The 25,714-nt window shown below is 45.3% G+C and overlaps 1 protein-coding gene across 1 annotated transcript in view; it reads right to left on the bottom strand.

Annotated features, from left to right (window-relative positions):
• Positions 1-25,714, bottom strand: part of Spon1 (spondin 1) — a 261,030-nt gene that overhangs the window by 24,038 nt on the left and 211,278 nt on the right. The gene's annotated exons all lie outside the window — the stretch shown is intronic.

Below are 25,714 nucleotides of genomic sequence, written 5' to 3'. Positions count from 1 at the left end.
ACCTTTGGTCTCCAGCTCAGTCCATTCCCTCCCCACTGGAATCGGAGCTCTGACCTGGACTTGGCCTGGATGAACCAGATTTCCATATCATGTCCAACCTGAAGGGTCAAGTCAAGTGCTCTGCATCATGAGTTGGGGCCTGCTTCAGGGTCAGTAGGAGCCACAATGCAGCCAACACTTGAACCCAAGCTCTGTCATTCTCAGAGTGTCACTCTCCTGCTATTGAGACCCCCTCCTTGGACATGGAAGCCAGAACAGAGCCTGAGCCCTACATACTTTGCTGCATTCATGACATACTGCTCTCTGTTGCTTTGGACAGGGTGTAGAGCACCATTAGAGCATAGGGAAACTAAAACATCTTTTTGAGAAAGAATTTGATAACACTTCGAAGGAAAGCATTATATGGTCACCATAAGGCAAAAAATTTGAACGTTGTCAATGTTGCTTGATTTTGAGGTTTGGATGGGTTTTTACTTTCAGTTACACACTGAAAGGAAGCTGTCATGATGTTTGCAAGGCTTAAGGCCTGCAGAACCCCAAATTCAGCTTTGGCAGGGGCTTTTCCCAGAGTGATCATCTGGTTCTGGATTCCCCTTTCACCTGGCCTGGCCAGTAGGGTTCAGACACCATTGTCCTTTGTGTATAAAAAAATTCCAGAATGTCACCAGCTGGGGAAGGAAGAGCTTTGTTGCCAACTGAACAGATTCCTAAGTTCCAGGGAACAAAGACTCATGTGGCTGTGCCCCAGTCCAGCTGTGTCTGGCAGCAGAACATGTTTGGGATGAATTGGTGCACTTCCCCTTGGTTGGGTAACTTGCTCAGAAAAACCCACAGTTCTGAGGTAACTGGAAGAAAGGAGGTCAGAGGTGTCTTCCAGGATCAGGTCCCAAAATGATAAAAGAAACTTCTGGTCCAAAGTGCATCTTCTACCACCAGGGAAGGAGTCATTGGGTGGTGGGCCTCTGAGAGGAGGCGGGCACAGCCAGATCCAGCTTGGCTTGGGCTTGTGTAGCTAGTGCCAGTTGAGGAGAAGGGCAGAAGCCAGGCCCACATAACATGTTGGCAGAGTTCCTAGCCCCCTGCTGAGTGCAGGCTTCCTAGTGTGCCCACTTTGGTTGGAGGAAACAATCTTCAGATGGATATGCATCCCCACATTCATAGATCTACACAAAAAAACATTTCCTTCCTAGCCCTACCTGAGTTGCTGCATTTCTCATGGAAGAATTATTTGTTTATTGTGGATTCTTCCTAGTTGGTATCTGAGAAGTGACTGACAGAAGGTGTTTACCATGAAATCATGTGGAACAGGAGCTATCTCCTGAATTGCTAGCTCTGCATCTCCCAGAACCTCCATGTCTCACATGGACTCCTTCGTCTGACCCAGAGCCCTGCTCCTTCCCAGTAGGTCCTGTCTAGGTTCAGTGCACATCTGCTACTCCCTGATCCTGACACGGGGTGACACCTCCTTCCTCCAGCTCCCACCCCATCACACTAGACCTTCTGTGCTCATGTCCATAAATCTGATCATACCCATTCCCAACCCAAAGCCAGCCACCAAGGGCTCCCCACAACTTCGATGATCACTTCTGACCTCCTATGTGGCCCTCATCATCTAGCTTGGGTCTACATTTTTTTTCTTTGATTTTCCAGAACAATGTTCACTTATTGTAGAAAATTTTAGCATTGAAGCAGCACACAATGTAAATGTTGAGCACATTCTATCAACATCTATCCTGCCTTCTGTTTCCTTCTCCTTCTCCAGAATATTACAGTTTGGTATGTGTCTTTCCAGACCTTTTACTATGCTTACACAACTCTGTGGGTGTGTGCGTATGTACTATATGTAGCTTTTCCCACGAAAAAGTTGCATCATACTGAAAATCTTGTTCTGCACCACGACTTTAGCATTTTTCCTTAGTACCATATCACGAGAACATTTCCATCAGTACATACCGTAGGCCATTTACAATATATACTAAATATCATAGTTCCTCACTGAATTTTTTTGAAGTATTGGAAATCTTCAAATTATGGCAAGACAGGTGAAGACATAAAAATGAAATGAGATCCAAGTAATGAGATGCTGTCTGCTGACAATCCTTTTGCCCTTGAAGAAATACTTCACTAAAAAATAAATTCAATGTGAGTGAGCCGAGGTGGCCACTGAGCTAGCCCTGCAGATTCACCTTGGTTTACAATTAAATCTTGGTTTTCAGGTTCCAGCTAATGACATATTGATTTTACTTTTGCAGTATATAACACAACAACAATAGTTTAGACCTTCCATTAGCGTTTATTTATGGTGATGGAATTCCATCTGCATTTTTGAGATCCGTGAAGTCTCCAAGGATGGGCAGTCCACATATGTGGCCATTACAGCTTCTGCTGTAAGTCATTTCATTCAGGTTATACAACATCTGTCTTATCAATGCTTATTATTGCTTTTTGTGATCCTTTGTATTATTCAGTGAAATTGGAAAAGAGCATATTGGAACATTTGCTCAAAAATAAACTATGTTTTTTTTTTTTTGTTGTTGTTGAAACATTAAAGTTCTCTGATACAGCCTAAGTTATACAAGACTGGAGAGAGTCTGGTTTATTTGTGGTCACAGATGCCCTGTAAATTGTTGAAAAACCAAATAACACCATTGTTATTGTACAGGTGGAATTCCATAGCATGGGTGTTTTCCATTTAACTAACATTATTAGTGGATGTTTAATATTTTTTCCCCACAAATGATGTCTCTATGAACATTTGTGTACATATTTTTTTGTTCACACACCCAAAGGTTCCTGCATCATTGATTGTTAGGAATGATAAAAGGATGAAGACACTTAAAATTGGGGTAAGCCCTACCAAATTGCCCTCCAAATGCGTATACTAGTTTATACTCCCAGCAAGAATGTATGTGTGCCCAGGTTCTGACAACTCTGGGCACACTGGATCCTGTGTATCCTTTTAGTATTTATTAATCCAGTAGCAGGAAAGTAGAGTGGTTGAAGGCCTAAGATCCGAGTTCAAATCCTGACTGCACCGTTGACTAGTTCTGTGTTTTCTGGCAAGTCTCTTGACCTCTCTTAGTTTTCTCATTTGTGAAATGGGATCCATGTGTGGTTGTCAGGCGACTAAATGACATAGTTTAGGAGGAGGTAGTTCCTGGCACATAGAAAGTGCTCCATCAATGTTAGCCATCATTCTTATTCTGAGGGACACTCAGATGGAGCAGGCATTAGAATTGAGTTGCCCTGTTCAGGTACAGAGAATGGAGAATGGAGTTGCTGCTACAAACCCACAAAACCTCAAAAGAACTTCCTCTCATTTACAGACAAGATCAGTCTCCGGGAGCATCTGTGGGAGGCTTCTATAGCTGGGCAAGCCTTGCATGGGGCTGCTGGGGCACCAGGCATTTTACATTCTGAAGAATGTAGGACTCAAATTCAGAGTAAGCAATCCACACATTAGACTTAAATGAAAAGCTTGTCTTAACAAGTCTCTAAGGCACAGATAGGATCTCCCAGGATCCTCAGAGCCCTTTTATGTCTCCCATAGGACCTTTTTCAAACAAAGTATTTCAAAGCATTCACACAGTTCATGCCTTGTTTGGAGGGTGTTAACACTTTCCCAAGGATACGCCAATTAAAATTAAATACCCAAAAGAAGCTATAGGTAATACGTCCACCTTTTATTTTGCTTTTGGAAAACATATTGGAAGATGTGTCAGCTGTACTTGTACCACACACACACTGTGCCAAATGGGAACAGCACAGCCCCCAACACGCCATGGCTGAGGTTCGATCCTGAGTGAGGAGGGTTCATGCAGAGTGGCAACAAGCCTGGGACTGGCTGGTGGTGGAAATGACAGAGTCAGGTGATACAAGTCTACGCAGAGAGTGAGAATGTGATCCGGTCAGGGCAGGGAGCCTGACCCTGCACTGACCCTCTTATGGACTCCAAAGCCAGTACCCGGCAAGGGAGGGTTCTGAATGTCTCAGCCGTGCCTCAAGCCAGAGACTTCTGGAGTCTGTCACCTCCTCCCTGCCTGGATCCTTGACTTCCCTGTTCCTGCACTTTACTGGCTCCTGATCCTTTGACTTCAACCTCCAGGTGTGAACTGCAAAACTGTTTCCTCTTTGGAAGTCCCTTGCTCCTGGCAAAGCTGCCCTGACTGCAGTCTTGGAGTGAGCTCAGCCAATTTGCCTGAAGCCTCTCCATGCTTTCTTCCCCCAGGAATAGAAGTGGGATGTGATTCCCTGATTAGGGAAGGAAAGGAATCGAAACAGATTGAAATAAGAAAAAGAACTGTTACAGATGTATGCGTTAGGCACCTTGCTAATTGTCTAGCTATAGCATCTCAATCCTCACAACACATTGGCAAGGCAGGTACATACATATTTTTAAATCTTAGAAACACTTTTATTCGTCCAAGTTAATTTCACTGAATTTATGGTGAATTTAGGCTGAGCTAGAGTTTAAACCTCGGTCTGACTCCAGAGAACCCATGCAGAGGGGAAAGGTAGAGAACCAGCCCCATCTCTCATGCTTGTGCTGAGCACGAGGCATGTCCTGGCTGATTCTGAGTTCTGTATATTGCAGTCACTCTGGGAGGGTCATCAGACGGTGTTCACCTTACTGTTGAAGTTCATGCTGTCCTGAGAACCAGCTTTGATGACAGAGGGAAAGGAACAGGCTTGTAGAGTTGGAGAGAAACTGTTTACTACTAACGAGGGGGAAACTGATGACCAGGCAGAGGTGCAATTTCAGGCAGACATAGCCACCCCACCCCTGCAGCACACGCTTTCTAATTTACAAGATTATTTCTTTCTCTTTTGCAGTACTATGGGTTAAAGTGCTCTCCCACTGAGTTACATCACCAACAATGTTTTAAAAATTTTATCTTGAGATAGGCTCTTGCTCAGTTGCTAAGGCTGGCGTCAAAGTTGAGATCCTCCTGCCTCAGCTTCCTGAGTTGCTAGGATTACAGGTGTGTGCCAGTGCATACAGCTCATGTGCTTGTTTTTTTTTTTTTTTTTTTTTTTTGTTTGTTTGTTTTTACAGAAACCTTTGGTAACAGCTATTATCCTCGCTGTTGCAGACAGGAAACTGAAGCTCAGAGACGTCAAGTGACTTATTCAAGACCACCCAGGAACCATGATTCCAAGACGGTGTGTCTGACCCCCAAACTCATGCTCTTTCCACCTCCCCTGACATTCTTCCTGTTCCTCGTGTGTCAGCAAGAGCATGGCTGATCCTGGTGGAGAGCTCTACGTTGAGGCACAGGCTCACCTGGCTTCCTCTGGGAGGGGACACAGATCTGAGTGAGCACCGTTTAGGTCCTTTATTTGCTTCTGCCCTTTCCCAGAATTCCCACTTTCCATCCACAGAAATGCCAATCCAGATGGCTTCCACCTCTGAAGGTAACTTTCCCCTCCCTTGATGAGTGTCCTGGTGATGAGCAGCAGGAAATGAGCCATTTTATGAGGTGATAACAGGGCCATAAGCACCTTTAAAATCACTAGTGCTCAACGGTAGCCTCCCATCAGGCTCTGGGTCTCTCAAATTGTAAATAAGACCAGACAGCTAATTTCTGGTGGCACCTTACAGTTTGCCCATGATCTCATGTGGTCTGCACGGTGTCCCTCTGAGGTAGTCAGGCGTACAGTCCCCTACGCTCAGATGAAGTTACTGGGACTTTCCTCTCCTCCCAAACTGCTCTTGTTACGCTCACCCGTGACCTGTCCCAGAGCCCAGGGCGGTGACCAGCCTTCGGCTTCCATGACCGCCAGCAGTTGGACACAGCCAGAGTTTAATCTCCTGTCCCTACTTCACATCTGAACTGCAACTTGAATGTCAGCTGCCCGTTGTTTCCTCTGGATGCCTGACTCATGCCTTGAACTTGACAGTGGGACTTAAGCCACACTCCTGGTCTCCCCTTCCCCAAATCCAGCGTCTCTCCTTCTTCCTGTCCCATTAAATGACAATGCTGTTGTTCCAGGTGTGTGTCCTTGACACCTCTCTCTCTCACCCCACACCCAGCCCATCAACACACCTGTCAACTCTGGTTCCAGAATATCTTCACCATCATCATTGGCCTGTCACCATCCTGGCCCAAGCCACCACTGTCACCTGGATTACTGTCATTACTTCCTAGAGGTCTCTCTGCTCCCCCTCTCACCCTCTGCTGTGGTCTGAGTGTCCCCTGAAGGTTCATGTGTTGGAGGCTTGCTTCCCAGGGAAGTGTCGGGAGATGGTGCGGAGCCTGTGAGGTGGAGCCAGGTGGGAGGTCAGTTGACAGCATGCCCTTTAAAAGGACTAAGGCATTTCTCGTAGGACCCTTGTTAGTTCTTGGGTATAGACTGTTATAAAAGATGGGGGCCCTGCCCGGACTCTGGCTTCCCGTATCAAGGTGTGATCACAGGCTCCTGCACATGCCTCTTCCATCGCTATCTACATGACCTCATGCTACTGAAAGAGCCCTTGCCAGGACTGAGCGGATGCACACACCCTTCTGAACATGATAGAAATCCAGAAAATGAAGCCTAATCCAAGGCTGAACCTTCAATCTCCAAAACTGTGAGGCAAATAAACCTCTTTTCATTATAATGCTAATCATCCCAGGTACTTCATTACAGCAATGTAAAGCAGACAAATACACCTTCCTCCAGGCTTCCTTTCATGCAATAGCCATATCATGACATTCCTCTGGAAAAAACTGTCCACTGGCCTTGCCTCTCATAATACATGGGGGCCTTGTGATGGCCCCCAAGGCTCTTTCCAACCCCATGACTTCATTAATCTCATCTCTTACTCTTCGTCCCTTCACCCACTTTGCCTCAGCATCTCAGACTTCTTACTTTTCTCCAGACATGCCAGGTACACTGTGCTTGCTGTTCCCTACACCTGGAAGGCTTGTTGACCCAGATATCAGAGCATCTGATCCTTTGCCTCATCTAAGTCTTGGCTCAAATGTCACCTTTTCAGTGAGTCCTCTGATGACCACAGCAGTTACCTGTTCCCTCCTTAACCCAGCCCCCCCTCCCTGTATCTGAATACCTCTTCTCCACAACAATTTACTGTTTATGCTGCTTATTACTTTTTTTTTTTTTTTTTTGGTATTGGGGATTCAACTCAGGGGCACTCGACCACAGAGCCACATCCCCAGCCCTATTTTGTATTTTACTTAGAGACAGGGTCTCACTAAGTTGCTTAGCACCTTGCCATTGCTGAGGTCGGCTTTGAACTCATGATCCTCCTGTCTCAGCCCCTGGAACTACTGGGATCACAGGTGTGTGCCCCCGCGCCTGGCTTGCTTATTACATTTTATCACCCCTCTCCCTGCCTGCTGGACTGGGAGCTGGAGGAAGGCAAGGATTTTTGGTCCATTTTGTTCATTGCTGTACTATCAATGTTGAGATCCTTGCTGAGAAGGCACTCCATCAATATTTATTGAATGAATGAAAGGGTAGGACCAGGAAGGGGCTGGTGTCCTGAGCTTCAATGTGCCTGCACTACATGGCTTAGGGTGGATGGAGAGATGTGTGACATGATATTGACCTGGGCATTATCTGGAGAGCACCAGAGAAGCAGGTGAGAGCACAAGCCCCAGAACTGTGGGTGCTGTCAGGCTGTAGAAGGAGAGAGAAGGGAAGCCATGAGAGCCCACGTTAGAAACCACGGTCCAAGCTCATGGGTTCTGGGTCTGCCTCCGGAGGGCATCCAAGAAGCCCTGCTGGCTGCGTGTAAGTGCCCGTTCTAAGCCTTGTCCCCTGGGAAGCCATCACAAGCTGCTGTCTGATCAGCTATTTCAAAGCCACAGAAGGTATCTGAAGCCCATTAACAGATCCACAAGAATAGGATGCGTTTGCACAGAAGCATTTCAAATTCAATTTCTTTTTATTTCTTTTCAAACACAGCCTGTAATTCCAATGGGAAAATTGCATAATGCTTGTAGATAACAATTTTCTCCTGAGACGGCTTTGTGGAAGCAGCTTGGTGTTTCTGAAGCTGGAGCGGAAGGGCCCTCAGAGCTGCTCTGGCCTCCCCACTGTCCCTCCAGCCACCGCTGGCTGTGGTGGGTGGTAAGCTCTGAGGTCCTGTACCACCTCATGCCCTTCTGTGCTGGCATCGGTCACAGGCCCTGAGTTAGTTTGTCCCTTGGTTATTGAAGAACAATCTTGGGTCTAACTTCCTTTTCTGGATTTTTATTGCATCCTTTTAATGTCCACCAAAGTCTGCTTCTGATCTGAATCTGAAGAGATCAGGAGGATGGGGCGAGTGTGTCTCCCATCTCCAGCCTTGGGCTGCTCTTCCTTACTCTTTCTCCACCTTTTATCTTATCTCTAGTGATTAGGAAAACCTGAGTGCCCAAGCCAGAGCCTGGCACTAAGAAGTAAAAAGCACAGAGAAGTAAGAAGAGAGTGGCATTGGGGAGAGTCTAACATCCTACAAATGACGCCAACTCTGAACAGGAGAGAAGGTGCTGAGCAGGAGCCAACTGCTGCCAGACAGGAGCCCGGAGAGGATGAGCCAGGCCGGGCCACGCTGATGTGCCTCCCTCCCCTGGGAGCACATCTGTGGTCTTAGAGGTCTCCTTGCTGTTTTTCCATCTCCATCCTCCATCCTGAGGACAGGTCCTACCTCTAAAGCCAGAGGTGGACTTGTCCTCCCTGTATCCCCAGCATCCAGCCCGACTTTTGGGAGGTCTGTAGGGAATGTTTAAAGGATGAAGAATGAATGAATAAATTAAACAATTAATTAGTGACAAGCTAGCAAAGCCTCTGGCCTTTGCTGCCCTCCCAGGGGAGTCCTAAGTGGTCCTCGGGGGTCCCTCGTTCTGAGTGGGATGGGGACCCAGCAAGGGGCTCATGAGCAGAAGAGTCATGTGATGTGATTGACGTTTGTAGGGGGATTTTGCTGGCTGCTGTGGGAGAGTGAACTGTAGTAAGGCAAGAGGGGAAACAGGGACATTTGCAGAAAGCCATGCAGGGACCAGGTAGGTGACACTGTACAGGGAAGAGCAATAGAAGGCTGAGAAGCATGAAATGCCAGATGTATGTGTGTCCAAGGAGACTCAGCAGGCTCTGAGGATGGATTGGACGTGGGGTGTGAAGCAGGAGGGCTCAAGGATGACTCCAAAGGGAGGTGTCCAGGAGGCGGCTGGGTACACCAGGCTGGACTCAAGGGAGAAGTCTAGGCTGGAGATAGAAAATTTAGTTATCAGCAGGGAGGTGGTGGAGTCACAGGGCAGCTTGTTGGGAGTGAGAGGAGGCAGAGAGGAGGGTGGGGGAAGAGCCAAGCAACCCCTGAAGCAAAGGCCAGGGAAACCGGAGGACACCTGTGCTGAAAGACAACGGAAGCAGGAGGTGGAGCAGCAGTCAGCAAGGCCAGGCAGCTCTCCTTGTGGAGGTTCCTGTGAAGCTAAGTCAAGAAAAAGGGCAGTAGCAGGAAGGACAGTTTTTTTTTTTTTAAAGATGAGTGACATCTGGGCGAGTTTGTATGTCCAAGAGTGAGATCTCACACAGAAGGGAAGCGGAGAGGGCCAGAGAGAGGGTGTGCACTAGCAGAAGTGAAGTCTCCAGGAGAGGAGAAGAGGTGAGAGCCAGACCTAGACTTGGGGGACGGGGAGATGGGCTTCCAGCCCTGCAAGAACACAGGAGGGGAGAGAGCAACGCCTGCTGCAGACGCCTGTGGGTACTGCCATTGTGGGGGCCAACCAGCAAAGAGGCATTCATTCACCCAGCAGCTATTGATGGAGTCCCTAACAAGAGACTCCCAGGCCTGTCCTTGCAAAACTTTGGTTCCAGTACGGAGGTAGCCATAAACAAAGGGAGGGTTACACAGTGAGTCAGTTTTCTGTCACTGTGACAAAATACCTGAGGAGTGTGAGGAGGCAAGGCTTACTGTGGCTCAGCTCCACAGGTTTCTAGGCGCCCATGCTCACTGCATCATGGTGGGAGTAAGTGGCAGAGGAGGCCTGTTCACTTCACTGTGGCCGAGAAGCAAAAGGGAGAGGCTGAGAGGGGCCAGGGTTCCAATATCCCCTTCAAGGACACAACCCAGTGTTCTAACTTCCTTCTATCAGGCCCCACCTCCTAAGGGTTTTGCCATTTCCCAATAGAGCCACAGGCTGGGGACCAAGCCTTCAATTCATGGGCCTCTGGGGGACATTCCAGGTCCAAACTGCAGCACATACTGTGTCAGAGTTGATTGCTTCTCTGGGGAACAGAAAGCAGGGAAAAACGAGAGGCCAGGCCAGGGTGAGGGAGAGGGAGAAATGTCGCGATTTTAAGTGGAGTGGAGGGGGAAGGCTTCACGGAGGAAGGGAGTCAAGTATTTACAGATAGAGATGACAATGCAAATGAAAAAGGCCAAGGTGAGAATACGTCCTCAAAGGAGGTTTTCAGAATTAAAATAAAACATTTTAGGGGATATGAGAGAGAGAGAGAGAGAGAGAGAGAGAGAGAGAGAGAACATTATCCCAAATCCTATCATCTTTATTTGGCAGCTGTCATCAATTGCTATATTCATTATTATATCTTTATCACATCATTGAGATTGTAGCCATCACACATAACACACACACACACACACACACACACACACACACTCACCACCTGTACTTTTGTATCTTTTTTGTTTCGCCTTGATGGTCTTTGGCTTCATCATTAGAAGAGTCATCACAAATGACATTCTCTCTAAGACATATTAAATTTATAAAGCAAGGCAAAGAAGAGTTTGTATACTAATCTATTTGTGTAGTAATCTACCTACCATTGTGCAAAGACATGGTGGAGATAATGACAGGGGTGTGTGTGTGTGTGTGTGTGTGTGTGTGTGTGTGTCTGTTTCTAGTGCATAAAATATCTCTGGAAGGAATTTTAAGAGATTGAAAAAAAAATAGGTTGCCCCAAGGGAAGGGAACCCAGTAAACAGGGAGCAAAGAGAAGGCTGAGACGTTGCCCTGTGTACCCTTGTGTATCTTCTGAATTTCGAACCACATCGCCATTGAACAAATATGGAAAGAGACAGTGACAAAGGCTGGAGCTGGGCACTGTGCGAGGCTGGGGAGGGAGCAGAGCTGGGGGGCTGGAGCCCACGCAGTGGCCAGGAGTGGGGGCAGAGGGGACAGGAGAGCCGCTGCAGGGCTCGGAATTCAGAAGACAGCCTGTGGGTTCTTTACTTGACAATTTCAAAGCCTGTTAGGCTTTGTTAGGCAAAGAGTATCTTTAAAATAAAAGCAGTTTCAAAAGAAATGAGAATTCATCTGCTTGAAGATCTCTCTCTTTTCTCTTTCTCCGCTCAGGAGCATCTGACCTGGGTACCGGCAGCCTGTTTTGCTGGGTCCTTAAATACAAGAACATTTCGCTTCATCATCTCCGTTTATCCATTGATTTCCATAAAAAGCTTTCAAATTATTAAGTAATGAAACTCCAAATGACCTGGACGGGGAAGCGTGTCTTAAGGTACTCAGCACATTAGTAGCAAATAAGGTTCCTGGGAATGCTGCTTTCTTAAATGCTGCCATTTAAATGCAAAGTAACAGCTCTTATAAGCTGTAGAAACTCAACCCTTTCCGTTCCAGAGACCCCACACATTTGAGGAGAGACTTGGGAGATAATAAGAGAATTTTTGTGTTGCTGGCTGACACTAAAATTATGTCCCTGCTAGGAATTTGAGATCTCATGCACACACAAGCTGGCCTCTTCCAGCATTCCTGCGGTCACAGAAGTTTCCCTGAGTGTAAAATCCTCTCTTAGGTTATCACTGCAGCATCGTGGAGAAGGAGTTAGGGGACAGTGTGGTGCAATCAGGCAGAGGAGGCTGGGCCCCCTGTGCTGTGGGCAAGTTTGAGACAGTTGCTATACCCTGAGCCTGATTCCCTATTTGGGAAACACATTAACTGAACCACCTGCTGGGTCAGGTTCTGGACACTGGGCAATGGGCAGTAGACAAGGACACCATCCCTGCCTTGTAACATTGTCTTCTAGTGGGTTCACGATTGTGCATGAGGATAAGAGAGACAATGGAAGGAAAGGGCCAAGAGAATGGCACCAAGAAGCACAGCTCTGATGGCTTAGTCACGACTACAGATTCTACGGCTCCCTCTCAGGGGGTGTGGTTCTCATCACTGCCCAGCCGGGCCTTCAGGAAATCTCTCACCTTACCCGTTACACGTCATGCCCAAGGTGCTTTTGTGCTGGATCCCTCTGCCTTTATCTCTTGTCTCCTCAGTACTCCTCCTCTGGTAAACCTTCACAATGCCCCTGACTCTCCAACCATCCTGTCCCACGACCTCAATCAAGCTGCCCTATAATTTGCTTGGGTATTTGTCCACTTGGGTATCTTTCCCTCCAGAACACATCTAGCAAGGCTCATAATATGCACCTGATCAAATCCAGAGCACGGATGCTCCATAAAGGAAAGTTTCTATCCCCAAATGTTCTATGCACATTGTGAGAGGATCTGGAAATTGTTATGACCACGACCCAAGGAAGTCCTCATAAAGCTTTGTGACCGTCATGCCCTGGACGCTTCTCAGGTTTATACAGGTTCACAGCAGAGGGAATGAGAGGAGATGTCTCCTAATGTTCTCCTTTCTCAGAAGCCAGTCTGAGGCACCCTGGGGGTCTGAGAGCACATTATTAAGGTCTCTGTAGATCCCTGTGGGAATTTACACAATTATATATTTTTGTGAGAATTAAAAAAAAAAAATCAGTATAAGGATATTATGGATCATGGCAAAGATTTCCTAATCAAAGACCCCCTGGCAATTTCAGTAGCCAGTCTGCCATTGTTAACATCCCCCGGTGCCCCACACAATTCTATTGTGGGCCAGGATGGTGGACACCGCTGCTGCCCGTGTCTCTTTTCAGATGGAGGAACAATGTGAAAAGATGGCTCTTAGCTGTCAGTCTCCTGCTTTGGCTGAATAAAACTGACTCATGGCGGGCTGGGTTTGTGGCTCAGTGGTAGAGAGCTTGCCAAGCATGTGTGAGGCACGGGATTCGATTCTCAGCACTGCATATAAATACATGAATAAAATAAAGATCCATTAACAACTGAAAAAAAACAAAACAAAACTGCCTCATGTGAGGCCACTTTCCCTTTCCTTCAGGGATGGCCCACACCCAGTGATCATCCAGGGGTAATGGGTCACCCCTAAACCAGGGCCACTCCAGCAGAGCGAGTTGGCAGAGGCCTTCGCAGGGACCCAGCTTTTCCCTCCGCACCTTCCTGTTTCCTTCTCAGCCCTCCTTCAGCAGTGGCTCCAAAGAACATGCCCTGATAACTCCCTGCAGTGAATCTGGACTTGGAGTCTGCCTCCCAGAGCACCCGGCAGTTATATTTAGGGGAGAAAAAGAGAGGCAGAGTCCAAAAAATCAATGTCAGTCTCACCAGGTGAAGCCCAAAGGATAGGTGTGTTGCTGTGTGAAGAGCGTGGCAGTGGTTGGGAGACCAGTGGGAGAGGCGAGTTAGCATGAAGCACCCTGGTGTCCAGGCACCAAAGGCTGAAGGCTCCAAGCCAGGTGGTCAGTCCTGCCTTCAGGTTATGAGCATTGCATGTAATTTCCACAGCACAGCATCGCCTTCTACATTAAAGTAATCCTTTGAATTAGCATTTTAAAGGGTTTGTAGCTTTATTTATGTTATTCTTAATATTATTATTTTGCTTTTATGGTCTTGTGAGAGCCCTAAGCATAGGAGTTAATATCTAATTATCTGTGCACATATTTAAATAATAATAATATGATGAAAGTGATTATAACACAACCTTGGGAGATTGTGAGCTTGTATTTGCCCTTTATAATAGGCCCCTCTGTGACTCAGGCTTGGGAATTACCCAATTTTGTAGAGCATGGTATTAGGAGTCTGTGGCTTAACTATGTAACCTTGGGCTTATTACTAACGTCTTTGAGCCTTGGTTTTCTCCATTGTAAAATGGGGATAATGGTATCTACCTTACAGGCTTGTTGCAGGATACAAATGAGCTGGCAAGCAATGAAAGTGGAATGCTGTCACAGTTCCTGATACTAATAATTGCTGAATAAATGGCAGCAGGTGGGACAGCACTAACAGTAAAGAATATGCCTCTCTTCAGGCTCTTCCCAGCCTGGCTTGGAAAAAGCCAGCTACTTGCATCCATCCTTGACAGACAGCAGGAGTATGGGGTTTCGGGTAAGTTATTTCCAACAGGGGGATCAGAATTTAATTTGTTTATAAGCTAGCAAGCCAGCAAATGCTGAAGCCCCACGGCACACAAACACGAAAGATTACAAAAAACCAAACCAAACCAAAACAAAAAACTAATGAAGAGTTAAGACCTAAATTTAAATTCAGGGAACTCTACATTTAGAGACCATTCAACAAACAAAATAAGTAGGCTGAATATGGGTTCCCAAAGATGTCCACATTCTACCCCTTGGATCCTGTGAATTATATTTTATTTCTCTAAAAGGACTTTTCAAATATGATTAGATTAATGATATTGAGATGGGGACATCTAGATTATCCATGTGGGCCCTAAATGTAAGTATCCTTCTAAGAGGGAGGCAAAAGAAGTGAAGGCAATGTGAGATGGAAGTAGATGTTGGAATGATGCGGCGGCAAGCCAGGGACTGCCAGCAGCCACCGACTGGAAGCTGGAAGCCAGAAGAGGCCTCTTGGAGCCTCCTGAAGGAATCAGCTCTGCCAAAACCTTGATTGTAGCTCTGTAGGACTGTTAGACTTCAGACGTCCAGAACTATCAGAGGATGGATTTATATTGTCTTAAGCCACCAATTTGTGATAATCTGTTGTGACAGCAACAGAAACTAATATAATTCCAGTGAGCCCCACTTGCCTTTACGGTTAATGGGACCAGTGAAAATGAAATGAAACTAGTCATGAGAAGGGAGGAGTGGAGGGGAATTCCCAGTCTAATCTGAAGAGCTGACCTGTCTCTCCATGTCCTTGGTGTGTGACCTTGGGCCAGTCAGTAAGCTCCTCCGAGCCCCACTTTCTTCACCTTTAAAATGGAACTAAAGTTAACATTTAAAGTCGTGAAGATCGAATGTCAAAACACTATATGAGCCATGAAACTATGTGAACTATTGTCATTATCATTGCTTTCTTTAAAAATTCCAAATGGGAGATAGTGAACAAGATGTCACCTCTCAAGAAGATGGGCTAAGGGTACATAAAAATGTATTATCTCATGAATGTTTCATTTAGGCCTGGAAATCACAGTTGTCAGACCCCTGTCTGTAGTTCTTACAAAACACCACTTACTTAAGCCAGGGACCACCTTCAGTTCCTTATATTTATTCATTATCTTGAATGTCCCCTCCCTGACTTTTACAATGCAGGCTGAGTATGGTGATGTTTGTCACCTGGAACTCTCTCGATAAGATGTTTTATTTTCTTTAAAAAGACAACATCGATAATCCAATCATCTCTAACTATTGGACAATTTTCCTGTGCTTGAAAGTTTCCTGAAATATAAATCATGGAAATAATCATGCTTGAAGCTGTAACAATAAAAGTGACTATTATTTTTCAAGACTGTTCACACATCTTCAGTCTGTCTTCCCTGGCATCGCACCATCTCCTTAAGCAATAGGAACAAAATAGATCGCTTAGAAATTTAAAGTTGGATCCTATCAACAAAAATTTCCCCCATTTGTAATTCAGGTGAGCATTTCCTTTCTCAGGTAGTAAGGGAAGGATTGCTGTTTTGATGGAAATCATTTTTTTTTAAAAAAACATTTTTATAATGGATTTTTCCTTATTACAAAGTGTGTTCATTGTAGAACATTTTGAAAACAGAGCTAGGCAAAAGTAATCCTATGAAAACAATTGATAATCCCGCCACCCACAGATAACCACTGTTACTTTATACATTTTAAGTTGAAAAAAAGACACTTTGGTGTATCTGAGTGTGACATTTCTAAAATCACAAAAGCAGCTTAATTCCAATGATAACGGGAGCCTGGACTCTGTAGTCCTTCCTGCAGTCTGCCCTGCTGTGAGTGAAATGACCTGGCTTACAATTCACTTCCCCAATTCTGAGGGATCACAGTTTTAGCTTTTGTGCCTTTGCCTAAGCCATCCTCTTCCTGAGGTGGCTTTACGCCCTGCCTCACCTAGATAATGCCTAATGTCCTGTGCATCTAGGCCTTCCTAACCTCTCAGTTAGAGCAGCTGCCCCTCCTCTGTGCTTCCCAGTGCCCCGTGTTGGCCTCTGTCCCCATCCCCTTTCATACCATTCACCCCCCTCTCCCACTCTGAGGGCTTTAAGGGGACAAACTCAGGTTGTCTCCTCTCTGTCTACCTCTTCCCCACTGTCTAATACAGGATTTGGCACAAGAGAAGTATTAAATAAATGTTTAACAAATGAACGAATCAGCAGCACCTCCCAGAACCTTCAAATAGGCTTCAACGGATCAAAACTTGATTTGCTTATAATGTTTCTGCCAGAAGTGGCTCAGAGAAATAAGGAAAATGAAACTCGGAGAGAATTCTCCACCAGGTCTCTTGCCAGACTGGAGCCAGATGAAAGAGCTTGTCATTTGTGACTAACTGCTGATCCTCAGTGGTGCAGAAGGGAGCTGGACTCCCAGTGGTTTTTTGTTATGTTTAATTTTGTCACTTGGTTATTTTGTGACCCAGATAAGGACCAGTGGCAGGGCACCTGGCTTTGAAAATTCTCGAGAGACAAAGAACAGAAGATAGAAGAAAAAATAAGCTGTGTCCAAGGACTGTCATGGATTAGGAGTGGGGCGAGGGTGAGGTCATGGTAGGTGTATTTACACCAGGGAAATTGGGAAACACTATAAAACAGAGTTTTTAAAAAATATTTTACTTACTCAAGAAATAACAGTTGAACATTTAGTAGCACATTACTGGTGTGGCAAAGGCAGCCCTTGGCTGAGGCTGAAGGTATTTTTCTGACGAATATACAGATGAGGGAGGACTCACGTCATCTACTTTGTGCTGAATCTCAGTGCTCCCCAAATCAGTGGTGCTTTAGAATTGGTTGGAGACATTTTAAGACTTTATGTTTAGGCCCTACCTTAGAGTGACTGAATTAGAATCTTTGGGTTGGGCACAGAATTCTATAGTTTTAAAAATGTCCTCAAGTTGGTTCTGGTCAATGGAACAGCATATGGAAATCTTTGGCGTGTGCCTCAAGATATTAAGACACTTCAGGAAGAAGATAATAAAGTGTGGCCTATGAGGACATTGATTTCCTAAGCCAGTCCCTGCCTGTATTGCCTCTGCCACCTGTCACAGCCTGATGAGATCTGGCTTAAGATGCTGATGGAGGTAGTGGTGCGTGGACAGAATGAGAGAGATTCTGAAAAGTTATCATCAGAAAAAAAGCATAGTTTGAAAAAAAATTTTTGGACATACACAAAGCTTTATCAGATATGCTCCTTTGAAATGGGCTTAGGCCATTGTATCACCTGTCACTGAGTCCCTGGCTGACAGGACAATAAGACACCTAGGGCACCAACATAATGCTAGTGGTCATAGGAGCTGATATGGTTTTATTCTCAGTAAATGCTGCTGATGTGGGGACAGGACAGTGACCCAGGGCCAAAGTCTTCAGAGGGCTGGGAATGACTAGACCATTGGTGATGGCTGACACCAGGGGACACAGGCTGGTATGGCTGGATGCTGGGGTCCTCAAAGGAGCAGGGAGCATGTATGTCCTCTTCCATAAGATGAGACGTGAGCGGACGATGGGGACAAAGTGGCGCCTGAGCCTCCCTCTTGACCTGTTATGTGGGGTGTGCCCCTTGTTGGGGAGGACTGGGGGTGGGCTGAAGAGTGGAGAAGAGGTTTGACAAGAGACCCGGGGGAGGCCTGTGTGATGGGGTTCAGGAGGGAGGGGAATGCTGGAGGACACATTAGGACCACCAGACACTTTGTACTACCAAAATGTCATGAGCTCACCCAGAGTGGGGTCTGCCTTTTGCCCCCAAAGCTATCTAGCTCCATATTTATTATATGTCAGTTGTCCCTTTTATCACACTGTTTTACAATTTAAAAAAAAATGTGTTTATGTCCTAAATCCAAATTCTGGGTATAGGAGAAACAGCCTAGGCCTTGAAATAAGACTTTAAATAAGATTTCTAAGTATAATGTGGGTGTAATAATAACTCTACCTTGTTGGTTCTAGTGAAGAATAAATTAGATATTGTCTGCAAGCTCCCACCATAAAGTCTAAAATACAGTAGGTTCTTAATTAAGCTTTGACCCTCCTTCCTTGACTAAATCATTGTTGGTTTTCTATGATGTGTCACTATTTCCAGTTTCATGAAGGTATGCAAAATGTGTTGGTTGAATGAATGGGTAATTAATGAATGAACAAGTGAATTAATTAATGAATACTAATTTTCAGAACCACATGTTGTTGAGGAAATCCAGTGCACTCTGTCATGGATAAAAGGACTTCTCTTGGAATGCTACTAATTTAGCATGTAATCCAGGCTGGGTCCTCTATCCCATTTTCAAGGTCAGGGCCATTTCTTTAGCCTGACCTTAGTATAATGAGCCATGAAAAGCTTGCAGCTTTTTTCTATTTTAATCCTTCTGTCCATTTAATGGGCTATATTTTCCCTGGAAACAGTGGGGTGAACATCACCAAGATAATGAGTAATAACATTAACATTACCCCAGCATGATCTAGATATTTCAATTAAAGTAATAACTCCTAATGCAGGAGAAATTGTTTTTCTCTTAAGAATCCAATTCAGCTATCAGCTCACCATCATATGCAAATGACAGAAATTACCTTTAAGTCATCGATCTGTAATGGGATGTTGAAATGGATTTCTAATTATATTTTATGATGCTATATTATAGATGTTCTTAAGGTCAGAGTTTATAGCTTGTTGTGTTTTCACTTTTTAACACTAGGCAATACGAATTGCTTTTTAAATATATAATGAACAAAAATTAGAAAATTTGGAAAGAAAACCCCTTCAAAAGCTTACTTAAAACAGCATACCAATGTCACCTTAGTAAGAATTAAAAAAAAAAAGACTATGATTATTACTTATCTTTTATACAGGCCCTTCGGAAGACAAGACGGTGAATACAAATCACCTCTGTACAGTAGAATTCAAGAACTTTATCATCCTAAATGTTGGGCAAACCAACATCCTGTTACAGATAGATGAGCATTCAGAGTATGATCCTCTGTTTTCCTGGCCCAGAACCTTAATTTTCATGGTATGTGCAGAGGGAATCAACCAGAGAACTGGGTCATACTACCCAAACTCTCAGACACAGAAGAACACGCCCAACAGTGAGGGACCGGAAAGCCAAGTAAGCTCTGGGTAGTCATGGGTGCTGGGCAGTACAGCCTCCACATGTAGGGGCATCTTTTGGAGAAACTATAATTTAACAGATAATGCCCGGAAAGCACAGAGGTTGAAGCAATGGGCTTTAGCTAAGTTGCTTTAATGGACAGTCATGGAGTTCTCTAAGTCAGGTGTTCATACCTCCATTACTGCTAGACTTGTCTTGCAGATCAAAGTGTCATGTCATGTGCTCACGCTCTTTTCTCTCTTGGATCCTGACAAACTCCTCTCCAACTGCTCTTTTCCTAGAGGCCATGTGGACCACTCCTATCTATCTACATTTTCTTCCTTCAGCTGGGCTACAAAAACAAAGAGGTGGCAGTTTTATTATACACATTTGACTTTAGAGGATGTCCTAATTGTGAGGATTAGAATTTGGCCATCACCTGCTTAGAAGCCTGATCTCAGGGTCATGCCCACACATGGTTGAGCTCGTATTTTCTAGGCCGATTCTTCCTGCTGCAGCTCTGAGATTGAGCCTGATTGTCCCTCCATAGTCATGGATGTCCATAGCCTATCACCCTGTCCATACTGCCTACACTTTGATTTAGAGAGGGGTCATAACTAGGATAATGTTTTCCTCATAGTCTGAATTGAACTGTTCAAGTTTTCTAGGGAAGGATGAATTTCCTGCTGCTTTTCAATAAAGTAGAGTGTGATGATAGCAGGTAGGAACATTGCAATGAGAAGAAATGGGAAGGTTCCATAAATTAATGTGTGGAGGAAGAAATTTGTAATCCTCCTGGCTCTTCTAAGTGGGTAGATGAATGACTCCAGCATTGGTGGCGGTGATGGGGAACAAGGTGATGGGCAGGATAGCTTTTGACACCCAGCCAGCATGGGTAGACCTAGAAGGCAGGAGTAAATTCAGAGAAAACCGCAGGGCAGGGCCAGCTTCTTCCTTAGCTACGAACATGCTCCATCTGCTCCCCTCCCACCGAGTGCCTGCCTTGTTCATTTTCCACAACCCAGAGCAGCATTCAGTCCTGCACTGTTCAGAATTCACGAAACACAGAAGTTATTCTAATCAAATTGTCAATAGACAGAGCTCATTTCAACCTCACAGGCAACCGGGAAAACAAATTATGACAGAAAAAAATAAAATGGATACTTGCAGTTTGTTTTTCTAGGCTGTTCCTAACAGTGGTTTGGATCTGTGGTGAGACTGTCACACAGCTTTCTTTTCGGCACTGGGCTGAGCCCAAGGATGGATGGGGGCATGGCTCAGGTAGCATTTCATGGGTCTCTAGGCAATCCCATTCCCTACTTGTCACCAGGACCAGGAATATATTGGCTGCCAAGGCTCGACTAACACCCGAGGGCTCCGGGAACAAGTGCCTCTCTGATTTGGGGCTGACACTTCATTCATTCACCGCCCCTTTATTAGGTGTCTACTATGTGCACCAGCTCTAGGATCACAGAGATGATTTAGACATGGTTTCTGCCCTTGGGGAGCTCATATTTTATCAGGGGGACAGAGGGGAACGTACGATGACAAGTCCGAGAGACATGGGCCCCCGGAGCTGGGGCTGCACTATGGAGGAGCTGCTCATTCTTTCAGGAGTGGCTGAATTCTTCCCCAGTATTTCACAACTTGCTTGACCTAAACAGGACACAGAGACTCTGGGGCATCAAGGAAGACCTGGGAAGGAGGCAGCTCTCCCAAGTTTCCTTACTTCCATCTTCTCACAAGGAAGGGTCCTGGGAACCACTGATGTCACAGATGCAACTAAGTCAGTGAAGACTCTGGGCTGTCATTAAATGAAATGGAAGAGGGCACTGCTGCATTTGTTTTTGCACAAATTATTAGCTGGAGTATATGGTGAAGTGTAAATTTACCAGTGTATCCATCATGAGGAGCCATCTGCTTGTTAGAGCAGATCGCAGGGCCCCGCCCCTAGAGTTTCTGATTCTGTGGGTCGGGATGGCACGTGATGGAGAATTTGCAGTAGTAACAAGTCCCCCAGGGAGAACCACTGAACCTCTACAGTGCTCACCAGTAAGGGGTCCATAAGTAACAGTTATTAATAGTGTTAGGTGCTGTATTTAAGAGTTTATACAAAGTAGCTAACCTAATCTTAGTAGTGCTACCTTGTGATAATTATTATCTTTACTCTCCACATGAGAAAACAGAGACTCAGAGATCCCCATATTTTGTCCAAGATCACAGAGCTACTAGGTGGCAGAGGTGATATTTAAACCCAAGTCTTTTGGAGCAGAGAACCCCCTGCATTTTCTGCCGCTCGGTTATGCTTCTCCAGTAAAGAAGTGTTCCTTTTTCTTTCTCTTTTTATTTTAACACAGAAGCTAAAGTGATCCAACAATAAATAAGTGAAGTCTAGAGCCATAATACTCTTACTCCATTTCAAATAGTCCCCCAAATATATTATTAAAATTATCCCTCAAGAGCCAGCAAAGACTATTTCTTTCTTGAAAATAGTTGTAAAAATATATGAGGGAGCAAGGCCTGGCTATGCACTGAGCCCGAGGAGCTGTCTAAGCCAATAGCTATCAATCCTTTTTTAAAGGAATGGAGCACAGTTTGTTAAATCAAACTCTGCTCAGAACTCCAATATTTAAAGCAGACAGGAACAGGGCTGCTTTCCCACCCGTGGAACAGAGCTTGGTGTTGGCTGCAAAGATGCACTGAGCGCTAGCAGGAGACTCGGAGCACTGCCCCCTGCCCCAAGCCTCAACTCTGATACCAGCGGGGCAACCGTTCGACCTGCTGTGGAGTGGGCTGCAGATGTGCACCAGTTTGTTTCTCAGAACCAGAAGAAACCCACAAGGAATTCCGGCATGTGCTGGGAGTCACCCATGACATATGCCACCTTCTCCCAGGGAAGAGCTTCACCAATGCCTTGGTGAGGTGGGGTTGGGCTAGGGCAGGCTGATGCTGGTGTGAGCCTAGCCTCAGGGCAACGGCTTCCACACTGTGGTTAGATCTGCCTTGTAGTTACAGTTGATGAGCCACGCTGTGAGCTGTTTAGCTCATTCCTTGAATCAACTCTTTTGTGGTCTGTGTACAGATCACAGTTAAGGGGCCTCATCAGACAATTCAAAGGAGAAGGACTCTACCAAATGGGCTTAATGGATGATTTTTATGACTATCCTACTGTGGGGAGAGATTTGAACAAGCAGCCACTCATAGGGGGCATCTGCACGCCATTTGCTTCTGTTGGCGCAAACAACTGAGTACTTTGAGGTGTGTTCAGGGTCCCTTAAGATTCACTACCCAGATCCACATATGGAGGTGTCTTGGCATGTTCAGAACTGATTTATAAAACACCCCAGATGCCAACTTCCTTATGTAGAATTGAGTCACACTCACCACCACCTATTTATTTTGGGGCCATTAAAAGAGTCCAAGAAGTGGTCGTTCCCAGGACCCATTCTCCTTATCCTCTGTGTGGTAGCAACTTACAGGCAGGTATGGCCATGGGACAAACATTTAGCCAGCCAGAAGCAAGGGAGCTGATGGTCCTCTATTCTCAGTTTCCCTTTCCCACTGCTTGGGAAGCGGGAGGAACCAGAGCACCTGTCCTGGCCCAGGTCTGTGAGCCTAGTCTGGCAGATGTGGATGGTCAGCCTCCTGTTGCTCTCCTCTGCACTGTTGAGTGTGTGGGAAACAAATTTCTTCCTTGTTTAAATCACCATAGTTTTAGTCTTCTCTTTATTTATAATAGTTTAGCTTATGTGTGGCTCAGAGAGGATTAAATTGTTGGGTATCCCTCCCATTAGGGGGTGGGGTTCTATGTTCCCACTCTTTGAACCTGAGTGGCATTGTGACTGCTTTGGCTAATTTCTGGGCTCGGGCCTAATGACCCTGGCAGAGTTCACTTTCTGTCTCTTGTAACACCGTGTTGGGGAACCCTGAGCCATCCCATGGGAAGTCAAACTCCCCTGAGACCACGATGTGGGAGAGGCCACGTGAAGTTTTCTAGATACCCCTCATGTTTCCAGACACAAACGATGTCCTCTTGCACCTGTTAGGCCAGCTCATCTGCCAGCTGAACACCACAAGTATCATGACCAGCAGCACTCTAGGAAGAAGTCATCCAGGTCACATGAGGAGGCCATGTGTGGAACCACTATTCTGATCTTGCAGCGATGGAGGGAACTATTAGCGGCACATTAAAATTGGCAGAGTGGAAAGAAGCAGGTGTCTTAGTTTCTGACAATATCAATGTCCACTGTGCGAATGTCTTATCTCCAAACTTCTAATTCAGTGAGAGAGGAAAAGTCCATATTGTTAAAGTCACTCTTGGTTAAGTTTTCTGTTACGTGTATCCTTCTGACAAACACCACCCCCCCCCCCCATACTCTGTCTCTCAGGGGGACTTTGTTACAAGGACAAGAGGACTTGGCTGGGTTTGAGGTCATACTTTTTCCTTTCTCCTTTTTTTTTTTTTTTTGGTACTGGGGATTAAACCCAGTGTCTCACACAGGCAAGGCAAGCACTTTACCACTGAGCTACATCCCTAGCCCTGAGGGCATACTCTTTAACTCCTTTTACAATTTATTATTATTATTATTATTATTATCATCATCATCATCATCATTATTATTATTATTTTGTGTGTGTGTTACTGGGGATTGAAAACAGGACCTAATGAATGCTAGGTAAATTCTCTGCCAATATGAACTATATTCCCAGCTCATTTAAAAATTTTTATTTTGAACTGGGAGTGGTGGTGCATGCCTGTAATTCCAATGACTGCTGGATGCTGAGGCAGGAGGGTCACTAGTTCAAAGCCAGCCTTAGCAAATTAGTGAGGCCCTGAGCAACTCAGCAGGACCCTATCTCTAAATAAAATATAAAAAAGGGCTGGGGATGTAGATCAGTGGTAAAGCTCCCCTGGGTTCAATCATACCTGGTACCAAAAAACAAAACAAAAACTACTATAATTTTTTTTATTTTGCAATAGGACCATGCCAAATTACCCAGGTTAGCCTCAATTTTGTGATCCTCTTGCTTCAGTCTCCTGAGTATCTGGGATTACAGGTGTGTATTAAGGCTTCTGACTTCTTCAACAAATTTACATATTGAGAATGATGAAAAGCTTCAACCTCCCTGGCTGATTTATCCTGAGGCATCCCTATTAGGCTCTCTGGATTAAGATTCTTGGTCTCCAGTGATTCCATCCTAGTGGTTGACATAGCAGATGAAACTCCACAACATGCCATCTGACCTGCTTTGCCTTTAATCCTAGCACATGAGAGAGAGGAAAGCAAGTCCCTCAGATTGGCTAAGAATATCAAATATCAGGTTCAGGTGTAGGAAAAACTCTGCAAATTCACTGGGTCTTTTTTCCCCTGTTAAGATCTTTGAAAAAAGAAGCCATACAGAAAGGAAGCCTCTGATCTCCAGGCTGGAGCACTGTTTTCCATTCTGACGATGAGCTGGCTGTGAAGGGAATCCCTGTCTAAACAAAGCCATGCTTCTCTTCTGCAGCATCACCCTACCCGAGGCCAGGGCGGGAGGAGAACAGAGGAAAGTCCTAGCATGACTGGATGATGTGGGTGTGCTAGTTTTCAAGAAGCTCCCTCATTGTACGGTTGGATCTGGGGGGGAATGTGGACCCTATGGGCAGAGGACAGAAGCCGAGAGTACTTTCCCCAAGACAAGGTGGAAGAAAGGCCAAAAGTCAAAAGAGGGAGCAAAACCAAAAACTATTTAGAAAAGATGAGATCTATGAAGACATGGAACTGAAAGGAGTCAGGGGCATGTCAGGGAGGAAGACTCTTGGGCAAGACAAATGTAATGAGGGACAGGAAGGCAAACACAGGGGAATGATGTGTTTGTGGGCTCATGTGCACCCAGTGGGTCTGGTGGAATAGGCTAGAGTAGCTGCTTGGGTTGGCTGACATCTGGGGGCACAGAACATGGGTGTACCGGCTGGCTTATAAAAGGCTTATTTGTATCCCAAGATGCAACTTGCTCATGCAGTCTTTGTCAATCCATCCAATGGATCCATGTGGCCTATGACCTGTCTATGAAACAGTATTTGTTTCAATTTCTATTGTATTACAGCTAGTCAATTATTTGGCCATTTTCCCCTACTGGATCAAAGGAGTTTTGAGCGTAGGGATTGATTCTTATTCTTCCTTCATGGCATACACCACAGTGCTTGGTACATAGAAAGTGCTCAGTACATGTCTTTTGATTAATTACTATTGTCAACCTTTTGTCCCCCACCACCCCGTAAATGTTTGTAAGTGGATTAGGGCTATTTCTGATAGTGTATTTTTCTCTAAATGACATAATCAACACAAAAATGCATCATCAGGTAGCCAAAAATAAATCTTAAGCAGAAGGATTAAACATATTTAAGACAAAACCAAAGCAAAACAAATAAACAAAAAA

The sequence above is a fragment of the Callospermophilus lateralis genome, chromosome 2, assembly GCF_048772815.1.
Source record: "Callospermophilus lateralis isolate mCalLat2 chromosome 2, mCalLat2.hap1, whole genome shotgun sequence".
NCBI classification, from domain to species: domain Eukaryota; kingdom Metazoa; phylum Chordata; class Mammalia; order Rodentia; family Sciuridae; genus Callospermophilus; species Callospermophilus lateralis.
Note: the sequence above shows the minus strand (reverse complement) of the source record. Positions and strands in the feature narration are given on the sequence as shown.